The sequence below is a fragment of the Myxocyprinus asiaticus genome, chromosome 24 (assembly GCF_019703515.2).
Source record: "Myxocyprinus asiaticus isolate MX2 ecotype Aquarium Trade chromosome 24, UBuf_Myxa_2, whole genome shotgun sequence".
Classification (NCBI taxonomy): Eukaryota; Metazoa; Chordata; class Actinopteri; order Cypriniformes; family Catostomidae; genus Myxocyprinus; species Myxocyprinus asiaticus.
Genome location: NC_059367.1, coordinates 12246520 through 12270759, shown reverse-complemented (window position 1 = coordinate 12270759; position 24240 = coordinate 12246520). Strand labels below are relative to the sequence as shown.

General features: G+C 41.7%; 1 protein-coding gene across 1 annotated transcript in view; it reads left to right on the top strand.

Moving 5' to 3' along the window:
* The window catches only part of LOC127415255 (cytosolic carboxypeptidase 6-like), a 594524-nt gene that overhangs the window by 169453 nt on the left and 400831 nt on the right, over nt 1–24240 (top strand). The window lies entirely within an intron of this gene.

Below are 24240 nucleotides of genomic sequence, written 5' to 3'. Positions count from 1 at the left end.
CATGAATCAACACAATACACATGACACCTTCCTTCTGAGAACGATGATTACTGGATAATTATGCGTGCGTGTATGTATGCTGCAATTAATTTCAGCAAGCTTGTTTTCTAACAAAACCCATTTTTTTTTATAGGTTTTGAAATTAGTCTTTATTTTTTATTAGCTCTGAATTACAACACAAGTACCATTTAATTCATTGCAGTTTATGTAATTTGATGTAACTTTTAATAACGAAAATAAATTTTTAGTGGCTGCATATCTAAAGGCTGTTAGTATCATAGACTTGATGCTCACGGCAGCATTGCTTAAAATGTGAATTCTTATTCATTTAGGCAAAATGCATAGAGCCCGTTGCACTGAGAATTAATAAACATATAGACATGAAAGTGATGTCACTATCTACAGTCTCCAAGCAGTGTGGCATATTGCAAGAACAATCATACACACATACACACGTGCATTTTCACACACTCCTAAAGCTCCCTTGTTGCTGCTGCCAAACTCTGTAGCAGTGGCGTATTGTGTCAGAAGTCAGAGAACATATTTGTTTCTGCCCTGCCTATGGTCTCCTGGGAGCGCCGTCGAGATAGTGCTCTGATCTGTGGGAGGGAGAGCTCGGAGCCGGTCTGAGTGTTGTGTTGAGAAGCCGATTGTTGGATTGAAGACCATAGTGGAAGATGATGATGATGTTGGAGATTGTTAGCTCGGAAACAGAGGTGATAACTGTGCTAGATGAGTTGCTTGAGAATGGGATTTAGTAACAGTGTTGGATTGGTTGCTAGGAGACTGTTTTGGTCATGGTGTTGGAGGAGCTGCTAGGAAACTGCTTCCGTAACGGCTTTGGATTGTTTGACAGGAGATTGATATAGCAACACATTGTAACCAATGGCTTGGAGACTGTTTTTAACAGTATTAGTTTGGTTGCAAAGAGATTGTTTTATTAAAGTTGCTGGAATTGTGGTAATGTTGTTATTTTGTAGCAGTTGGATTGATTGCTTAGAGTTCTAACTATGTTTTATTGGGTTGTTGTGGTTGTTTATGTTATGATAGATCAGTTGCTAGGAGACTGCTTAGGTAACTGTGTTGGACTGATTGATGGGAGACTAATATGGTGATGTTGTTAGATAACTAGGTGCTTTTTTTGTATTTTTACATGGTCAGATTCGGTTTAGGTTGTAGACTGTTTTGTTAAAGGTGCTGGACTGGTGATGTTTTTTTTTTTTTTTTACAATTGGATTGATTGCTCAAGAGTCTGTTTTGTAACAGTGTTGTTTGTTGTGCCTGTTTATGTAATCATTGATCATTTGCTAGGAGACAGTTATGGTGTTGAAGGAGTTGTTACAGTAGGTGACTTCTTGTATAGTGGTGTTGGATTTTTTTCTTCTAATTATCAGGGTTTTGTTATTTTAGAACTGTTGGATTGTTATTATTGTGGAACTGTTGGACTGTTGCTTGAAGTCTGAATTGTATTTGTTGATGTGGTTGTTTTTGTTACATGTCAGACCAGTTGCTAGGAGACAGGTTTGGTAACATTGTTTGCACTTGTAAATAAAAAGAAAACAAGACCAGATTTGAAAATGAGGTGAGTGCTGTATAAGGAATTTAGTAACTATCGTAAGTTGAAAATGTGTTAAACATCTGTTTTGAAGTGTAGGGTGTGAAGTGTTTGGCATCTGTTCAACAGACCTTATTCACAGTAGTGGCATATTTGATTTTTGACGTAAATGAAATTAGGCTGTAAGGGATAGACTTACAGTCTCTTCAGTGGCATGAACTTTTTAAAGTTGTATAAAGCTCATAGTTTAAAACTTGTTTTCTGCATTTTTTCTTTTTTTTTTTTTTTGAAATGTTTTTTCAATGTTTCATCAGCAGAATGATCCATAACACTTTAAGCAACAGTACAACCCATGGAAAAGACTGTTACTCTATCCGTCACAGCCTCGTTTTCATTCCCCCCCCCAAAAATACAAAAATTAAAGATGGCACTTCTCTGAATAAGGTCAATACCTTTGACTGTGTAATCTGACATAACCATGCTGTATAGATACATGCCAGTGAACTTTTTATCAGAGTCAAGATCTGTGTATATTTTAGGTGCTGTAATTGGTTACCATTTCTATTCAGTTTTTCACCATTTTCTTCACTATTTAGATTAGAATGCTTGTATAGAGAATTTTGCAGTTTACTTAAATAGTCCTGTGGTGTGAGAAATTAATTTTTACTAGTACAAATATTCTAAGGTCATTAAACTGCATGTATAATAATTATAGCTTAAAATAATTAGTAAAATGTTTAAAATAGTTTTAGATGAAGTATAGAATGTCACACTGCAGGACACTTTTGTTTCTGCTTGACATTTCATGTCAACTCAACTGTGTTCAGTGATGTGGAGGTAACTTTGCTTTTTCAGTTTCATTCTATTATATGTGAGGTGATTATGTTCTTTGCATTTTATATGTTCTAATAAATGTGGTAAAGGTGTCACATGTGCTATAAGGTGAGGTTCTCTATAGATACCATAGGTGACTATGTTCCATATGTCCTATTGGTGACTGTCTCTTGTTCTGAATGTAACAGTTTTTTTTAGGCTTACAGGGTGATGTTAGATCAGTGTCTGTATGTTCTATGTTCAAGTTCGGTATGATTTGTGGGAGATGTTTTGCATGTTTCATGAAAGGGAGTGTCCTGTCTGTGAGAAGGTAAGGTGACTGAGCTCTGTTAGGTAAGTGTTCAGCAGGGCTGGGACAGGGAGAGAGAGAGGGGGAGGTGACAGCTGAGTGCTTGCCCTTGAGTTCCCCAGACACCAGCATAGAGGAGGAGGGATGGGGGTAGAGAGAGAGAGAGAGAGAGAGAGGTAGATGGAGGAAAATAGCAGGCTGCTCATATTCTGCTGATACAGCATCCTGCCCACACCCACATCCACCCGAACACTGCATTGCACTTTTTCCCTCTCAAATTCTCTCCATCTCTCTCCTTCTCTCTCTCTTTCACTCTCTTGCGCTCTTTATGGAGAAATAGCCCAGTCACCTTCTTTTGCTGTTAATATTAAAATGTAATATTGCAAAATAAAAAAGCAAGAGATTGAATCAGAAGAGAAAGAGAGAGTTATCAGTCTCTGTCTCTATCACTAAACTTACGTCCAATTTTTCTGTTATTTCTATTATTATTATTTTCATTTACTTCTTTACTTATTTTTACTTTCATTTTTAGTTTACTTTCCTTAATTTATAGTTTCATTTTTGTTATTTAATGTCATCCCTATGTATATTTATTTGTCAGTAAGACAATATATTTTTGCCTTTTTGTTTTTGTTCTGTTTGTTTTATCTGTATGCAGTTATACTTTAAATACTTTGTCAAAACAAATGTACAAATATGGCAATAAAGCATCTTAAAACTCAAAACTATAAGAGAGAAGTTGAAAGACATAGACAGATGGGTGGAGAGAGCTCTCTTTATATGTGGATGACTGTTAACAGACAGATGCAGGGAAGAAATGCACAGAAGCAGCAGGTGAGCAGAAGTGATGCTGGCTCATAGAAGAGCAGCTAACACACATACATACACAGTGTGTGTGTGCATGTTTACTCCATGTAAAGCTTGATAACAGCCTGCACATAAACAGGTGTAAACACAAACAGTGCCACTTAGGACTAATTAGCACGCCGGTCACCTCTCTTGCGTGTGCTATGACAGAAAGGCATGCAGATGAATAAAGAAACGTAAATGGGAATATAGCCGTCAGCTTATTCACCATGAGGGTAGCAACAAATTGTATTTCTTTATGAATCTGAAGAACTGCTATATAGAGCCTTTTAGTTCTCACTTCAAAACTGATTTTATTATGTCGAGAGCTGTGGCCTATTGGTTAGCAGACATGTTCCGACACACTGAGCCATTGGTAATAATTTAGGCAATGTAAGTTAGAGTCTCCCCCATCTTTTCTCAGCCTGTCTGTGCTAAAATAAATGTGGCAAAAGGCCAAAAATAGCTTATTTTATCATTAGTCACTATTACTATTACTTATATTTAGGGTTAAGGATTTCTGTTAAAGCTGAAGTATGTAACTTTTTCATTGTTAAAAAAAAAACTTTCTTTTATCCCAGCTTAATTTGCAACTATAGCCAACTCTAAGTAAGCCATTCAGAGATACATTTTTCTTTTCTTTTTAGCGGCCCACTTAGGGTACGTTTACACGCCAACAATGTACTAAAAACGGAAAAGCTTTTCCTTTGCATTTTTGAAAAGTTGCGCGTACAGACGACAACGTTGTCAAAATGATCCCCGTTCACACAGGGATCCGCGAAAACGACTAAAAACGCTGTATTATGCCAGGCCAGTAACTGGCGATGTCACTTTGTAAAGAAACAATACGCGCCTGCGCACAGAAACATTCTTCCACAGAGCGGTGAATACAAACAATGAAGATGGCAAAAGCATTGAGCAATTTTGTCTGGACGGACGATGAGGTTGCTTTATTACTACAATTACTTTGCTGGAGAAGCATCAATAAACTCAAAATCTTGAACAGCACATAGACAGTCCTGTAGTCCGCCATTGTAGTTTTGAATGTCTCGCGTGTTGTTTTGAAGTACTCACGCGCATGCCTATAAACTGAACTCTCAAGATTATTCAATAAACTCTGCTTATTTTTACCATCACTTCATCTCCTGCCTTCTTCTGTATTCCCCCTGCTGATTCTTGGGCTGGTAGGAGAGTAAGTTAACATAACAAGCTGTTGATGTTGACTGGTTTTGGATATCAGACAGAACTCTGATATATGGATATCTTCTGACGGGGAGAGAGAGGACTTGTGTACACTGGATCTAACATGCATTTTCACTGCCTCATGTATTCATATTCTAAGCATATCATTAAATACTGTACATGGCATCACATCTCTGCCTATAGGCTATATACATAAGCGGTGGGTGAATGAATTGTAGGATAAAGGTGCATCAAATAAAATTAAGTAAATAAATAAATAACATTTAAAATACAAATACATTTTTCCCATCTGAATCCATACATTAATTTCAAGATTTTCAAATTGCAGGTTCTGCCTACTGTACAACGTTCACACTCCATACAAAACACTCCAAATGAATAAATTGTTGATTATTGTTATTTGCACAGACACCAGTATTCATATTGATAATTATACACATCAAATTGTTGCCTATCAATCCATCATTCTTTATATAAAACGTAATATGCATGCACATGACGTCATCGTTTTCACAAATTCGCGTTTTTGTATGTTTACACGGAGACGATAACGGCATCGTTTTCAAAAACTTGCACTTTGAAACCTGTTTTCAAAAGTTTGCGTTTTCAGGCCCCAAAACGCTGTTGCCGTGTAAACAAACAGCCAAAACGCATAAAAAGTTTTTCATTTTTAGTTGAAAACGTTGTCATGTAAACGGCCCCTTAGACCCAATCCAACAACATTACTCCACCAGTGATGTGTGTTGGGGGCAAGGCTATCTCTTCGTTTGACTAATGGCAGATGAAGGGTGTATTCAGAAAGGTGTTTTCAAAACATTTTTTATTTTTGCAATTCCATTCATTGGCACTAGTGTCATATAAATTACATCAGCTTTAAAAGTGTGCATTTACTTTTACAATTATCACGTGGTGGATAAAAAAATAGGCAATAAATAAATAAATAATAATAATAAAAAAAAAAAATCAAAATATGTACCTGAGTAATACACCGATCAGCCACATCATTAAAACCACCTGCCTAATATTGTGCAGGGCCCCCTCGTGCCGCCAAAACAGCGCCAACCCACATCTCAGAATGCTATTCTTCTCACCACAATTGTACAGTAAATTCTAGAAACTGTTGTGTGTGAAAATTCCAGGAGATCAGCAGATACAGAAATACTCAAACCAGCCTGCCTGGCACCAACAATCATCCATGCGATTATCTAATCAGCCAATCGTGTGGCAGCAGTGCAGTGCATAAAATCATGCAGATACGGGTCAGGAGATTCAGTTAATGTTCATATCAACCATCAGAATGGGGATGTGATCTCAATGATTTGGACCATGGCAAGATTGTTGGTGCCAGATGGGCTGGTTTGGATATTTCTGTTACTGCAGATCTTCTGGGATTTTCACACACAAAAGTCTCTAGAATTTACTCTGAATGGTGCCACAAAACAAAAAAAAAACATCCAGCGAGGGGCAGTTCTGTGGATGCAAATGCCTTGTTGATGAGAGAGGTCAACAGAGAATAACCAGACTAGTTTGAACTGACAAAGTCTACGGTAACTCAGATAACCGATCTGTACAATTGTGGTGAGAAGAATGGTTCAGTGAGCAACTGTTCAAGGGGCCGTTCAGTCCAAATGCGTTTTTGCATTAAAATTGTTTTAAAAAAATTAACAAGTATTTTGAGATACGTTTTTAAAAGTTGACGTTCTTTTTCCGATTAACACTTTTTATTGATTCACACAATTGACACAGAAAAGCAAAACATAGAGTATATTCACAGAATCAACATTTAACCCCCATTATTCCCTTTCCCCCTCCCAATCTCAAACCCCACCCTGACCCTCAACAAATATCTCTGTGGTCACACTTGAGTATGCACACATAAATAAATAAAATCACACACATTTAAAACTACACTTCTCTCTCCACTGCCCCTCCAAAGCCCTCCAAAATGGCCAAATAGCTGCCCCATTTTTTATTAAATATATCTAAGTTGCCTAGCCTTCTACATGACATTTCCTCGAATGCCGCTACGCTCCCCATCTCTGTGCACCACTCTTGAAATGAGGGTGCTCTAGCCGACTTCCATCCCCTAAGAATTATCTGTCTGCCGATCATAACACTGGCTAGGACCCAATTTTTTGATGCATTTATCCCCTATATTAATGACCGCCACATCGCCTAAAATACAGAGTCTGGGGCAAAATGAAATTGAGTGCCCAGTACGTCATAAAACTCTGAACCCTCAACCAAAATTCTTGGATCTTAACACACCACCAAAAAAACATGGGTTGTGTACCCATCTTCTGATTGGCATCACCAGCAGGTGGGTGTGTCTTTAAGACCAAGCCTATACAATCTAGAGGGGGTCCAATAGAATCTTTGCATCTCTAGATGTAGACTTGATGTTTTTTAGAATCCTAGCCCACACTCCCTCCTCCAATACCAAGTTTAAATCTTTCTCCCATAATCTCTTGAGAGAAGTTGAAGCTCCATCCCCCAGACTCTGAATTAGCAGGGAGTAATACACTGATGCCTCATGACCTTTTCCAAAACAATAATCACCACTCCCAGAGCGTCTGCTGCTCTAGGGGGGTGTTTGCTACTCCCAAAAATAGTACAGAGCAGGTGGCACAGCTGTAAATACCTGAAGAATTGAGACCCGAGAATCCCAAAATGTTGAACCATATTTTCAAAGGCTCTCAACACTCCACTCTCATATAGGTCACCGAGTGTATTAACCTCCCTAACAATCCACTCTGTCCAGCAGAAAGGGGACTTATTAATACATAACTTTGGGTTCAGCCAAATGCTCGAAGCAACATTTAAATAAATGTCCGAATTAAACTCTCTGGACACTTTTGTCCATACCGCGTGCAAATGCGAGATAACAGGGTGTAACTTAACTTCTCCAGTTAGTTTGTTAGAAAGGCTCTGCAATGGCGAAATAGGGGCAATAACTTCCTGTTCAATACAAAACCAGGGAGGGGCTCTTTCAGGTGGAAGCGACCAATGAACCAAATGAGACTGAATGCATAATAATAAAAACATTTTGGGTAGGCCTAGCCCACCTTTGTCAATCGGCCTATGCAACTTACTGAAATGTAATCTGGGACGTTTACCATTCCAAATGAAGGATTTTGCTATGCTATCAAATTGCTTTAAATAAGAGAGGTGGACATCTATAAGGAGAGATTGTAGCAGGTAGTTGAATTTTGGAATACAATTCATTTTAATAACATTAACCTTCGTAATCATAGATAAATGTAATTAAGCCCACCTGCACACATCGCTCAAAAACCTTTTTTATTAAGGGGTCAAAATTAACTCTAACTAAATCACACAAAATTCCTTCTGTATTGCACAGGCAAACTGCACAAATTATTTATTTATTATATTATTTTTGTATATGTAGAGCAACTTTATATGATATTTAGGTGTGTTTATGGTATGTCTGAATTATATTAGACACTGGATCAGTAAGTTCTGAAGAAACAAGTATAACAAGGGAATGTGCAGAATTGTGTGTTCTAGAAAACAAAACAAAAAACAAAAATGCAACTCTGACTGTTTTGCTTATGTAAGACCCTCTCTGTCATGTAGTCTTACATTCCATGTATGTGTGTTTGGGAGCATTCGATTACGAGTGTGTCTGTCTCGGAGTATTAGCATGGTCTGCATGTTAAGCATGGTGGGTAGGTCGAGTGATGGTTAGTGGCAGCTTGGAGACTAGAGCAGGAATGGAGGCATAGAGACCAGGCACTGCTGAGACTCTGAACACTTGGCAGGCAGGTGGTCACAGACCACAACCACTGAGCTGTCTCCCTGACAGCATCACCATTGTGAACTTTGTGTCTCCCACTCTTTTGCAAACTGGGCAAAACTACAAATGCAATGTTTGTATTTCTTACTAAAGATATTTACTTCTAGATTTGATAGTGTGTTTTTGAAGCAGTTGTGATGTTTACCGCTAGCACTCCATTTAGGGCAGGGGTGCTCATACTTCTATGGCAAGAGATCTACTTTGTCATGTTTTTATAGATCTACCATGCCAATATGCATTGTAAGTTTGAGTTGAAAAATTCAGGTTTTATTATTCAAATAACATTATACAATTTTCATGGAAAATGTATAACACATAAACATGAATAACACGTAAACACTCTTTGACTTTCGTAACTCATTCTTCGAGAAATTTACTTTTTTTGTATGGTACGACAATTCCTTGGCGAACTGAACCGATACATTGGACACATGGAACACAAACAAATATATTTTCAAGGATATATGTGTTTATATTAGGGATGTGTACGAGTAATCGACTAATCGAGTACTCATTCTGCACCAGCTAGTCGACTATTAAAAACAATACTCGAATGTCGCAAATCGATTTTCCTTTGTGCATTTGCCTGCCGTGGGAAATGATGAATTATCCTGTACTTTATCTCTTGATCTCTTACCAGATCTCACAGTTACAATTGAGTCCACCTGAGGGTCTCTGTAGATGTGTGTTCTCAAGTTGATGGATGAGAGAAGGAGACATGTTGGTGTCTTTGTGTGCTTTCAAGTGAAGCTAATTGTGGCAATACTTGTAATATTTTGGTTCTTATTGAATTCTACTTTATTGGTATCCTTGTTGGAGTCCTGCATACCAATGAACAAGGATCTGTTTTTATGGTGGAAAGAAAATGCAAAGCAGAACAAGAAACTCAGAAACTTATCAGATCGGTATGTGCTTTATGTAACTGAACACGGGCAAAGCACGTTTTATAAAAAGCCAACTTTCACCACTTGTTTTTCTGAATAATAACATGTGAAATTATAAAAATGCGATAGCCTTTATATAGACTCAGAGTTTATATATGTACATTACCCTAATTCCATCAGTATTGGTTTCTATGTAAGCTCCAGGTGAGTGCAAATGTTTGTTTTTTTTTGTTTTTCTGTAATTTTAAAATCTTACAATGTAAGTCAATAGAGCCCCAAATTTTCTCTTCTCTTCTCTTCTCTTCTCTTCTCTTCTCTTCTCTTCTCTTCTCTTCTCTTCTCTCTTCCCTTTCCTTTCCTACTCTCCCTTCCTCTCCATCCCTCACACTGGTCCACACATGCTGGCATATGGCTTTGCTCTTGCCCTCAGTGCCAGGGGCCCTCCAGTCTGTCGGGCTGCTGTGCACATTTTGTGTTGGCTGCTGCTGCCCCTCTGAATTGCTGGCACAGCCCTCCCTGTTCCAATCTCACTGCCGTCAAACTTACTTACCACACCAGCTAATATAACACAATCTGAGCCCACAGCAAACGCCTGCCCAAGTTACATATCTTTGTGTTTGTCTGTCAGTCACGGAGGCGCTTCACAAACACACACAAACACACCTGTTATCTTTGTGGCTGGTCGTGTGTGGTGGGCAGGCTTGGGGGCTTCGCCCTTGTGCAGTATGGATAAAAGGATAAGAACAGGCTGTGTGAACGTGGAAGAAATGAGAGAGAGAGAGAGAGAAGTGTGAGTTAAGGAAAAAGGATTTGAGCTGAATGGAAAAAGATGCTGGCAGGTCAGAGTTCACTCTATTCTATATGGACCCGCAGGAATGCTGATGGTATGTTTTTTTCTTCAGTATGAAATGTTATCTTATTTGTCTAAGATAGCTTATGTCTGTTTTATCCTTTTACTCTCTAGATTCTAGCTCCAAGATTTGCTATGACAGCTATGACATTTTATTATGCTTACATTATATGACATTAAAAATACATAACTATTTTAGTCTGGTCCAAAATTTATGAGACCAGCGGCACAAGATAGAAACTTGCCTTCCTATTTCTCACACCATTCTTCAGTCAGAAGCTCTTTTTAAAACTGAGCTTTGCTCCAGTCTGAATTGGGATAGGTGCCCACACACACACTAAAGAAAATTGGCTTTTAGTGCTGCAATGGCATTTGTGCACATCAATAGCTCCCCCTATGGAATCTCTGATAGCTGCTTTTTGCATCTTCATCTTCCTCCTCTTCGTTCAGTCAGTTTTTTTATTTTTATTTTTTATTTCAGAATGTCTTTGTAACCTCATATTTTAAGTCTTCAGGACATAAACAATTCCACCGCAAATACATTCATCAATCATTTGTTGTGGAACCGCCTTGGGCAGATATTGGCCGTTTTGCTTGAACTGGCCAATTCTGGACTGGTTTATTGAATTGTGCAGTGCTTCTCCACATTGTTTTGACTCAGAAAAGAGTCCTTATAAAAGATCACCTAATTTCAAAGATGATGCACTGATCCTCTCTGTCCCTCTTCTCCCCCAAAAAAACTTGATAAAATCTGTGCTTGGAAGTGTGAATCTCTCTGTGAAACTCACCCTCTGTATCTCTCTGTGAGGGGTTGCAAGCAGAATTGACAGTTTACTCAGGAAGAGCAGAAGTTTTAACTGAATTCATAAGTAAATAATATTAATGACCAAGATAGAAGATGCTTGGAAGCCTCATCTCCTACTGAGCTCTCAGACAGTGTGTGTGTGTGTGTGTGTGTGTGTGTGTGTGTGTTTGTGTGTGTGTGAGTGTGAGTGTGTGTTTGAGGGAGAAAGCGCTGGTGGGTTGTTGGAGTCTTGCTGGTGTTGTTGGAACTCTCTTGATGAGCCTAACTGAGTTGCCTAAATATAGATTACAGTAATTTACTTTCAAACAACTCATTTTCTGTGTTTGACATGTCCATTAACCCTGGCTAGAAAAATCATTAATTTTTCACTACTGAAGACATTAGTCATTTGAACGACTTTCATTGCTGTCTGCCGGTCGGACCGAGACGGATGCAGAAATCATGCTGTTCACGTCTGTCCAACACACACGTGACCCCCCCACCCACACACACATAGATAAATATATATTCCCACCCACACACACATAGATAAATATATATTTATCTATGTGTGTATTCTATGTGTGTGTGTGGGGGGGGGGGGGGTCACGTGTTGTTGGACAGACGTGAACAGCATGATTTCTGCATCTGTCTCGGTCCGACCGGCATATATACACACACACAAACTGAACCGTCCTACCCTAGGTAGGGTGGCTTATTGCTGGCTGTATTGTCCCTCAAAATTTGAGGTAATTAGGTGTCCTATGCGGTAGCTGTCTCTCTCTATTTCTGAAAGGTGAGAGAAATAGACCTGTCAGTTTTCTGGCACCAGAGAATTCAACAAATGGTAAGCAGAAATGGCTTCCTTTTGTGTGGTGAGTCTTTGCATTGACGGAGACACATAACAATAAAACGAGACATTTCTCTTTTCTTGTGCCCCCCTCTTCTTCCTTTTCATTTGCAACTTAAGGACGTATGATTGTACTATACATTTGTTCAGGTGAAATTTTTTAAAAATTTTTTTTTTGCTGTGGCTGAATGAGGCCATTTAGATTAAACCAGACAAATCAGCAAGTAAAGGCAGGTAAAGAATCCAACTGCTTAAAGACATCAACAGCGAGTCGTTGATGTGATACAAACATCCTGCGTCTGTTCTGTTTGCTCTATTAAACGCATTGTTGGAAGGCAAGTTGAAGTAGTGAAGTCACTTCACAGTGGACTGCGTCCTTTCCAAGGACATCTCCACAGAGCAGCAGCAAGCAGAAATCCCTCCAGCCTAATCCTACATTACTGACCTGTCAGCATCACATCCACTCCTGACAGCAGGTGTGGTAACACACACACACACACACACATATTGGCACACACACACACACACGTTTAATAATGCACAGGAGCTACACATCTCCCTGCCTACATTCTTATGAGCCTGTGAGCTGTGATTGGGTGGAAGGGCGCCTATAGACCCAATAAACTTGGCTTAAGGTGCAGTCACATTTACCTTTGCACGTAGAAATTCCGCTAACGAAGAAGGTGTGGGCGGACGTTGAACGCTTGTGAAACCAGCAAAAAACAAATTGCCAAGCAACCTCTTTTTCATGCTGAACTTTATACTCTGGGAGTGTGAAGTTAAAAATAAACTCTGCACTAAAATGATACCCTTGTCTATTGTAAATTTTCAGTGTAGCAGTGTATGAACGAAGCAACTTCCTATTGGTCAATGTGGCGAATTTGTCTGTCAAATTCACCAAACTTGAACTCCACGCAAAATCCACGAGGGGAAATACTTTGCCACTGGAAGTCCATTGCGCAAAATTCAAAATTGCATGGATTCCCATTGAAATTACTTTATTTCATTAGCGGAATTTTGCTGTTCGAAAGTAAATGTGACTGCGCCTTTAAGTGTTTGCTCTAGATCAAATCTAGGATGCTTCACAAACTTTGGTGGACTTTCGTAGCCCCACAACACCATCAGTAAAACTTGAAGTGATAGTTCATCAAAAAATGAAAATTCTGTCATCATTTACTCACCCTCATGTTATTCCAAACACATATCACTATCTTCCATGGAACACAAAAGGAAATGTGTGGCAGAATGTTTGGGACCATTCACTTTCATTGCATCTTTTTCCATACAATGAAAGTAAATAGTTACTTAGGCTCTCAGCTCCCTAAACATTCTGCCTAACATCTCCTTTTGTGTTCTACAGAAGAAAGGCATTGTTTAGAACAACATAAAGGTGAGTAAATTATTTTTGAGTAAGTACCCCTTCATCAACACCAAACCCAAAACATGTTAATTTTCAAACTCATTATACTTGATATCATTTAACATTATTATTAAAGGTGCCGTAAGCGATTATTTTATGGAAAGGGATGCAAAAATTGTTCCTACTCTTAAAGATATTAATTAAATAAGTGTCCTGAGATATACAAAAATGTGTCATGGACCACGGACATTGATGCTTTTCACCTGTCAATCATTTTTCTCCTCATCGTATTGTATTTGCAACGGATTATTGAGGCTTACTGCCATTTTTAAGCCATGTTGTTTAACTTGTCTGTTGAGGGCGCTATTTTGCTACTGTTGTTTTAAACCACTGTTTCTGCACAATGTCAGTCTCAATAAAGTTAATTTGTTATCTTTGGAGTGCAGGGTTTTGGAAAGAGGGGGTGTGGCTAATTCAACGGCTCAGTCTTGTGGAAGTAGATCGGCTGAAATCGCTTACAGCACCTTTAATGTCATTAACATGGGCATTATTACAATATTTACTTTGGATGAATAAACAAGTAGCTTCCTTGACACCTTAGCTTCAGGGGGCAATCATGGAGAAAATTTCTCCAAGACCTTAATAGCAAATATATTTTTATATTAAAACACAATGGGACATTTAACAAAAGTAAAGTCTCTAGCAGTTTCTGTTTGGTGGAATCAAATGATCATTAAAGCTGGACAAATATGAAATTTCACCTTTAAGCAAACCAAACCCCAACACTTACGTTTGTTTGTTTGTTTGTTTGTTTTTTCATTCTTAAAAAGGAACTAAATGTGTTAAGACATTAACTACAAAAGAATTACAAGATTAATTGTTTTTGAATCTTTTGAAATCCCTAATATGACCAAAGTAAAGTCAAAATCTTTCTAAGTACCCCTTGGAACATGAGTGTGGGTGTGGGTGTGTGTGGGTGTGTGTGGGTGTACAGGTTTTACTATCCTTGTGGGGACCAAAAGGATAGTAAAACCTGAGATCACCTACATTGTTAGGACCAGCCAGCGGTCCTCTCAAAGGAAATAACATATTAAATTATGTTTTTTTGAAAATGTAAAAATGCAAAATGTTTTCTGTGAGGGTTAGGTTTAGGGATTGGGTTAGGGTTAGGAGATAAAATCTATAGTTTGTACAGTATAAAAATCATTATGTCTATGGAGGGTCCTCATAAGGATAGCTAAACCAACATGTGTGTGTGTGTGTGTGTGTGTGTGTGTGTGTGTGTGTGTGTGTTTGTTTGTGTGTAATAGGAGAAGAGGGTCATTGTTAGCTGTCATGCTCTGGTGCTCTGTTTCCTTTACCTGTCAAATCCAGTGAGAGAGAAAGAACAAGAGAGAGATAGAGGAACACACACACACACGTGCGCACACACACACAAATACACAATCCTCTGCACTGATGGATGGTGACTCTGAACAGAGCATCACACTTATCTTAAAGTATTTCAATATGTCCAGTAATACAAAACTATTCCACTTGATCATACAGCAGCAGGCCAAGCAAGTCCTTGAAATGCACTCTCTCTTCCTGCAAATAAAGACCAGTGTCACCTCATGCCCGCCTCTCTTATGAGGCGGAACCTTTTACCCTCATGAAATGTTCCATCAAAACACCTACTTCCCAAAAGATACCGGTTCTGTGCATATCTGCCGCAGTCTCAATTTCCTTAATGCTTCTGATTGCCTCATTTAGCCAATGAACATTCCCAGCCAATAAACCAGCTGTCGTTTCTGATAACTTGGAGACGTACAAATAGCCTGGAGTGGCAGGTGGTGTTTGAACCCAGCCGGACACACCACTGCAGATACAGATCTGGCATTGCCATCTAAATGTGCTCCAAAAAAGGGATGCATTAAGGTCCGGAGTATAAATAACTAATGGATGGAGGGGACGGATTATATTTACCAGCTCAATACAGCAGAAGTAAATCAGTCTGCCCTGACTCACACACCTAATGATATCTGGCTTCAGCCCATTATGGACTACAGGCAGTCGCCTTATAAAAATACCCCGACATGGAACGCTTAGACAAGGGTAGAGAGAGAAAGAGAGAGAGAAAGCCAGCCTTGTGGCCTGCTGGGGCTCAAGTCTGTCTGAGTCAGCTTCTCTGCTGTTGTATGAAAGTCACCTTTCTCCTCCTCACACTAGGAAGACAAGGAAGATCAAAATGTTAAGATGTTAAAACATTGGAAGAATGGTGCTTTAATGTTCCTATCTGTCACTCACTCGACGATGTAGTTACACTAGGGGTCACTCTTGGGAGCCCCAAACACCTCTGCTTTTTTGGAAAAAATGCCAATGAGAATTGGCGAGTGGAATTTGCATGCCACTCCTCCGGACATATGCAGCCCAGGTTCAGCGGTGTCTGCTTAACCTTGGTGAAGTGCGAGAACGCTGCTACCTACGCAAGGGCGCGATAGAGCCTGTCCCTCCAGCCGAGATGAAGAAAGGGGTCTACAGCCCTTACTTCATCGTACCGAAGAAAGGCGGTGGCTTGCGACCAATCCTGGACCTGCAAGTACTGAACCAGGCTTTGCACATACTCCTGTCCAAGATGCTGACGCAAAAACGCACTCTAACGACCGTCCGGCATCAAGATTGGTTTGCAGCTTTAGACCTGAAGGACGTGTACTGCCACATCTTGGTCTTACCTTGACACGTACCAGTACAAGATCCTCCCCTTCAGCCTGTCCTTGTCCCCTTGTGTCTTCACGAAGGTCGCAGAGGCAGCCCTTGCCCCGCTAATGGAAGTGGGCGTCCGCATCCTCAACTGTCTCGATGACTGGCTAATCCTAGCTCACTCTCGAGAGTTGCTGTGCACACACAGGGACCTTGTGCTCCGGCACCTCAGCCGACTGGGGCTTCGGGTCAACTGGGAAAAGAGCAAGCTCTCCCCGGTTCAGAGCATCTCTTCTCAGTTCAGAGTTGGACTCAGTCTCGATGACAGCACGCCTCACGAACAAGAGCATGCAGTCAGTGCTGAACTGTCTGAAGGTGTTCAGATGGAGGACAGCGGTTCCACTGAAACTTTTTCAGAGGCTCCCGGGGCTTATGGCATCCTCAGCGGCGGCCACACCACTCTGGTTGATGCATATGAGACCGCTTCAGCACTGGCTTCAGACTCGAGTCCCGAGATGGGCTTGGCACCGTGGGACACATCACATGACCATCACGCCGGTCTGTCGCCACCTCTTCAGCCCTTGGACCGACCTTGCATTTCAACGGGCAGGGGTTCCCCTAGAGCAAGTCTCTAGGCTTATCGTGGTTACAACAGAGGCCTCCAAGATAGGCTGGGGCCCTCGCGTCTTCACGAAGGTCGCAGAGTCTGCCCTTGCCCCGCTAAGGGAAGTGGGCATCTGCATCCTCAACTATCTCGACGACTGGTTAATCCTAGCTCACTTTCGAGAGTTGCTGTGTGCACACAGGGACCTCGTGCTCCGGCACCTCAGCCGACTGGGGCTTCGGGTCAACTGGGAAAAGAGCAAGCTCTCCCTGGTTCAGAGCATCTCTTTTCTCGGTTTGGAGTTGGACTCAGTCTCGATGACAGCGGTTCCACTGAAACTTTTTTAGAGGCTCCTGGGGCATATGGCATCCTCAGTGGTGGCCACACTGCTCGGGTTGATGCATATGAGACTGCTTCAGCACTGGCTTCAGACTTGAGTCCTGAGATGGGCATGGCACCGCGGGACACATCACATGACCATCACTCCGATCTGTCACCGCCTCTTCAGCCCTTGGACCGACCTTGCATTTCTACGGGCAGGGGTTCCCCTAGAGCAGGTCTCTAGGCGTGTCGTGGTTACAAAAGACACCTCCAAGACGGGCTGGGGCACCAGATGCAATGGGCACACAGCCGCCGGCTCCTGGACTGGCCCACGGCTATGTTGGCACATCAACTGCCAAGAGTTGTTGGCAATACTGCTCGCCCTGCGGTGGTTCCGGCCGTTGATCCAGGGCAAGCACGTGTTGGTCCGGACGGACAACACAGCGATGGTAGCGTACATCAACCGTCAAGGCAGTCTACGCTCCCGTTGCATGTCACAACTCGCCCGCCGTCTCCTCCTCTGGAGTCAGCAGCACCTCAATTCGCTATGAGCCACTCACATCCCGGGCGACCTCAACACCGCAGCGGATGCGCTGTCACCTCGTTACCCTCAGGGGAGAGTGGAGACTCCACCCTCATGTCGATTCGGTCGAGCACAGGTAGACCTGTTTGCTTCCCCGGAATCCTCCACTGCCCGCTTTGGTACGCCCTGACCGAGGCATCCCTCGGTATAGATGCTCTGGCACACAGCTGGCCCCCTGGACTACGCAAATATGCGTTTCCCCCAGTGAGCCTACTTGCACAGACCCTGTGCAAGGTCAAGGAGGACGAGGAGCAGGTCGTCCTAGTAGCACCCTACTGGCCCACCCAGACATGGTTATCGGATCTCACGCTCCTCGCGACAGCACACCCCAACCCCCCCCCCCCCCCCGACGAATTCCCCCGAGGAAGGACCTTCTTTCTCAGGGACGGGACACCATCTGGCACACGTGACCAGACCTCTGGAATCTCCACGTCTGGCCCCTGGACGGGATATGGAAGACCTAAGTGGCCTACCACCCGCAGTGGTAGACATGATCACCTCTACAGGGCGCCTGTATGCCTTGAAGTGGCATCTGTTCACTTAGTGGTGTTCTTCCCGACGCGAAGACCCCCAGAGATGCGCAGTCGGATCGGTGCTTTCCTTCCTGCTGGAGAGGCGGCTGTCCCCCTCCACCTTGAAGGTGTATGAAGCTGCTATTTCGGCTCATCACGATGCAGTAGATGGTAAGTACTTGGGGAAGCACGACTTGATCATCAGGTTTCTGAGAGGCGCTAGGAGGTTGAATCCCGTCAGACCACGCCTCATCCCCTCGTGGGACCTCTCTGTAGTCCTTCTGGGTCTACAGGGAGCTCCCTTTGAGCCCTTGGAGTCAGCCGAGCTTAAGGCACTCTCTTTGAAGACTGCCTTCCTGACTGCACTCACTTCCATCAAAAGGGTAGGGGACCTGCAGACGTTCTCTGTCAGTGAATCATGCCTGGAGTTCGGTCCGGGTTACTCTCACGTGATCCTGAAACCCGACTGGGCTATGTGCCCAAGGTTCCCACAACCCCTTTTAGGGATCAGGTGGTGAACCTGCAAGTGCTGCCCCAGGAGGAGGCAGACCCAGCCTTGGCGTTGCTGTGTCTGGTGCGAGCTTTACGCATCTATTTGGATCGCACGCAGAGCCTAAGAAGCTCCGATCAGCTCTTTGTCTGCTTTGATGGACAGTGGAAAGGAAGCGCTGTCTTCAAACAGAGGATTGCCCACTGGGTCATTGACGCCATCGCGATGGCATATCAGGCTCAGGACGTGCCACCCCCTGCGGGGTTACGAGCCCACTCTACCAGGAGTGTGGCAGCCTCCTGGGCCCTGGCCAGTGACACCTCTTTGGCAGACATCTGCAGAGCAGCGGGCTGGGAAACACCCAACACCTTTGCGAGGTTCTACAATCTCCGGGTTGAGCCAGTCTCGTCCCGTGTGTTGACAGGCACGAGCAGGTAAGTTCAGGGACAGCTGGCTGGGTCTACCACTTGCGCATAGTGCCTTTCCCCTCATTTGAGGTGAAGACGTGCGCTCTTGACTTCCAGTCGTGTTCACAGACTGTGATCCCTGGATGAATTTCCTCCTTAGCCCTCTGGCAGTTGAGTTTGCGGAGAAACTCGCTGACCGGCCCAGTACGTGTGCTAATGAGCCCCTGTACTGAGGTAGGTGCTCCACATGTGCTAGTTCCCCCAATGCGACCCCATGTGATATCTTCCGCAAAATAATTTCCCTTTCGGCAAACTGCGTCTTCCCTTTCGGGTAGGACCTACCATGGGACCTCTCCACATGACATACTTCCGACAAGACTCGGGAAGACCATGCGACGTATTCCACTCAAAATACCCCGCCCCCCCCTTTTTGGGCATGGTGTGGTCTCTGCGGTGTCTTCCCCTTGGGAGGGACACCCCCTGACGCAGACACTTATGGCTCCCAGTCAGTTAACAAATTCCACTCTTTTTGGGGAGAAAAGAGAGGGAAAGATGCCTCGGCTGGGCTAGCCTGTCCCTATAGTTGGGCAGTCGACTTGTTCCTGATGGACCGTACGACGCTCATAAGAGCGTTGGGGGAGGTTACGTGATGGCCTGGTGCACTGGCTACGAGGCACACAGTTGTCTGCCTATCACACACCGCCAGTTCACGTAACACAGTTCAGATAGTTGTGGCGTTTTGTATAGGGACCCCTAGTGTCACTACATCGACACAACGTCGAGTGAGTGACAGATAGGGAAGGTCATGGTTACTTTCGTAAACTCCGTTCCCTGATGGAGGGAATTAGATGTTGCGTACCTCTTGCCACAACGCTGAACTACCCGCTGAAATGGCCGGGACCTGGTCTCGGCTCCTCAGCACAAAACCTGAATGAGTGGTTGCATACCAGCTCCTTTTATACCCGTATGTCCGGGGGAGTGGCATGCAAATTACACTCGCCAATTCTCATTGGCCTTTTTTCAAAAAAAGCAGAGGTGTTTGGGGCTCCCAAGAGTGACCCCTAGTGTCACTACATCGACACAATGTCTCATTCCCTCCATCAGGGAACGGAGGTTACAAAAGTAACCATGACATTATTCTGGGTTGCAGGACTTCTTCATACATGGTTGGACCATTTAGGAAGGTGAGATTGAGGGTGGCTGTGGCTGAGATATATCCAGCTGCAGCCTCGCTGCACCAGCAGTTTTAGGGCAGAAACTCCAGGGCAGTAGTCTCAGGGCCTGAGTGAAGGTGGACCTATGACATGCTGCTTTTTCTTTTTTTTTCTTCTGTTTTTATGGCCTTTTGGCTTTTTAATGGGATAGAGAAAATAAAGAGGTGACAGGAAATGAAAGGGGTGAAGAGTGGGAATGGGATCAGGAAAGGACCTCAGGAGCCAGGACTCAAACTCGGGTCACCCACGATGCATCAGCACTACATGTCATGAGTGCAGCCCGCTAGGCTTTGTTTATCATCAACCCTTTTGTATATCTTGTAACTATTCAAGTGTTTTTTCCACCAGTGTTAAAAAGCAGTCTCCAGGCTGGTTGTATCCATTAAAAATAGTGTAATAGTGAGACACGTGATATGGCTGACATGAGTTTAATTGAAGACCCTTAAATATTTGTATATTACAATGTATAGCCTCATCAGACAATGCAAGTAAATGTTGGTAAAATAGCAGGCTACAATTAAATTTAAAAAAGTAAAAACACAAATAAAGAGGATTCAGTAATGATAGAGATGCAATATACTTTTGTTAACACTAAATAATATGCAGTAATAACAATTACAATAATCCAAGTATTTTCTTCTCAAAAAAATATAGCTTGTTTGGCAGTAAAGACATAATGGAGAGAATGCCAACAGCTCCATCTACATTTAAATAGCAGGCTAAATGTGTACATCTGTATATTAGGTAAATACTGTGTTTCGAATATAAATCAGTACTTACAAACAGCTTGAAATGAGTATACAGTTATGGAGAAATACACTCACTGAGCACTTTTTTAGGAACATTATGGTCCTAATAAAGTGCCGACGTGGTCTTCTGGTGTTGTAGCCCATCCACCTCAAGGTTTGACGTGTTGTGCATTCTGAGATGCTTTTCTGCTCACTACAATTATACAGAGTGGTTATCTGACCTACCGTAGCCTTTCTGTCAGTTCGAACCAGTCTGGCCATTCTCCGTTGACCTCTCTCATCAACAAGGCATTTCCGTCTGCAGAACTGCAACTCGCTGGATGTTTTTTTGTTTTTGGCACCATTCTGAGTAAACGCTAGAGATTGTTGTGTGTCCAAATCCCAGGAGATCAGCAGGTACAGAAATACTCAGACCAGCCCATCTGGCACCAACAATTATGCCACGGTTGAAATCACTCAGATCACTAGAGCATTCAGTGTTTTTCCCCATTCTGATGGTTTATGTGAACATTAACTAAAGCTGACCCGTATCTGTGTGATTTTATGCATTGCACTGCTGCCACATGATTAGCTGATTAGATAATCGCATGAATAAGTTGGTTTACAGGTGTTGCTATGTGAGTGTATTTTAATATGTCCAGTTTCATTTAAACACACTTTCTGAGCAAAAACATTAGCATTGCTGTGACTTGGTAATAAATGGTCATTCTGAAAACTAGTATCTAGGGTATTTTAAAAGAAGGAAATACTCAGAACTCGTGAATATTTGTAAACTTGTTAGTTTTACCGGCAAACCTCTGTATTAAACACTTAGCCATTCCGAATGGTAAACACAATATCCCTGGGGAATGTTCGACTTATTAAAGCATGACAACAAATGTAAGCATCCACAACATTAACAGGACACATGTCCAAGCAGATAGCGAGTAAACAACTAAACTAAACAAACAGATTACTTCTGCTACGTAAACATCGGTTCTCGAATGCTTCTTGTCAGAAACTTACTGCAGTGACGTAAAACTTCTTATTGATAACAAATAGCCATAAAGCTATTTCGGCAAAATTTTGCCAGTTGTTGACACAGTAATTTAATGCTGGTTAGCATTAATGTAATTAATGTTACGGCAATAATAGCAAATAACAGTAGATTTGAGTGAAGTGTTAGCATTGGGATAGATACGTCAAGGTGTTCTTAAGAGTTGACTTGACTAAAGGTCAACATCCTGGTCAAAAAGTCTCCTTAGAAATGTGTGCCAGCGATGTTCCAGTAGAGGAGTAGTCCTCAACAATTAACTGTAAACTTGCATTTAGCTCCATTCTGGTATGGAACGCCCACTTGTCTGCTATTATTTTTATTTTTTTCTCCTCGTTGATTATCCTGTTTTACTTAACCCTCATAAGTTAGGGACAGGTAAAGAATAGATTATAAACACTGCATAGATTTTGGTACTGGAACCAAACATGTAACTTTGTCAAGACCATCAAAACAAAAATTAAATAAATACATACATTCTTTTTATATATTTTATTTTTTATTTCTTTTATTTTTTTTGTATATACTATAATTGTTTAAGAGAAATAACAATTTGAAACAGTTTGTTTCTACCATTGTCTTAACTGGTCAGTTTTGACCCATATGAGAAGAACCAGTTGTGACCTTTCACCATTGGACTTTCTGGATGTTGTACAGCTTTAATTTTTTTTTTTTTTTTTTTTAACATCTATGAATCAAATAATGATAAGGTTTGGTGAGAACCAAACCGAAATCTGATGTATTATGTAGTGAAAACTTTCACTAATAGTTGATCTCCTGTGTTCGTTCATGATTGGGCACGAGAGCAACAGTTCACAAAGCCCCCTTGCTACATGGGGTGTTCAGGCGAAAACTTGTTTTGTTTATCTAAAAATAGGTCCGCAATAGCAACAACAGAACACAACACAGCTACACACAAAACAGAGAACAGAACTTACTAAACATGTCTGAAGAGTTTGTAGTCGAAGAATTTATACATTTCTATGCCCAGCCTTATTTGTTTTAACGGAGTACTCGGAAATCAAACAGAAACATAGAGGATGCTACAGGCAGCCACTGTCACACCGTGTCCTAAACTGACGGCAAACAACATGAATTAAAAGGTATATTTTCTATGATAATCAAAGTTTTTGTCCTAACCAGCAGTGACAAGCGATGGTACATTCTATTGATCAATGTTTTCTATTTTTGGCATCGCGTGGGTAACTCAGTCCGCTGTGAACTGGCACCAGTCCAAAAACGTAAAAAAATAAAATAAAAAATATGGCTGAGCATAGAAATACATCAATTCTTTGACTACAAAGAATACTCTTCAGACATGTTTAGTAAGGTCTGTTTTGTGTGCAGCTGTATTGTGTTCTGTTGTCCCTATTGCTGTGGAGGACCTGTTTTTAGATAAACAAAATTAATTTTTGCTTGAACGCCCTAATGTCGCTAGGGCGCTACGTGAACTGTTGCTCTTGTGCCCTATCATCAGTGCGCAAAGGAGATCAATGGTCAGTGAACATTTTCACTAAATAATACATTAGATTTCGGTTTGTTTCTCACCAAACCTTATCGTATGCTTTCATAAAAATCATGAGTCTCATGGAATAATTTATTTAACTTCTGAATTATACTTTTGCATTCTTTTGAAGCTTGAAGAGGTAGTCACCATAAACTGACATTGTATGACATCACTGAGCACAACATTGTTTCACAATTTCTCCCTTTGTATTAAGAAAAAGAAAGAAAGTCATATAGGGTTATAACAACACAGGGGTGAGTAAACAATTACTGAATTTTCATTTTTGGGTGAACTAATCCTTTAAATGGTTTTCATTACGGGCAGAAATGACCCGAAGGTGAAAGGAGGGTTAATTACATCTCATTTAGGAAGTAAATTGGCTTGTGAATGCCATTTCAGGTTGACTTTAATGCTGATCAGTTAATAAGGAGAAACTAACAGATAGCAGACAGACATGCACCCTAAAGGCCAAAGTATACTTCGGTTGTCCACGTTGCTAATCGGAAATCACACAGTATGCGTGACACAAATTTCATCATCAGCACAGATTTTCTCGACACGCGGACAGTCCTCATCTGTGCGCATCGTCAGCGCATGCGCCTGTTGTTGACTGCACTAAAAGAGTATCACAAAGCAGTTGCAGTGCAGATGCATCGAACACATTCATTTTATGTCAAAAGAGTATACATTGAAAAGCAACGCGGTCGACCAGAGAAAAACTAAGTATACCCAGGCCTTAAGTCTGCCCTTTTGTATGGCACGTATATTTAGAATAAAAAAATAATAAAAAAATGTATTTATTTTTTTCCCTTTTTCTCCCAATTTGGAATTCCCAATTCCCAGTGTGCTTTTAAGTCCCCGTGGTCACG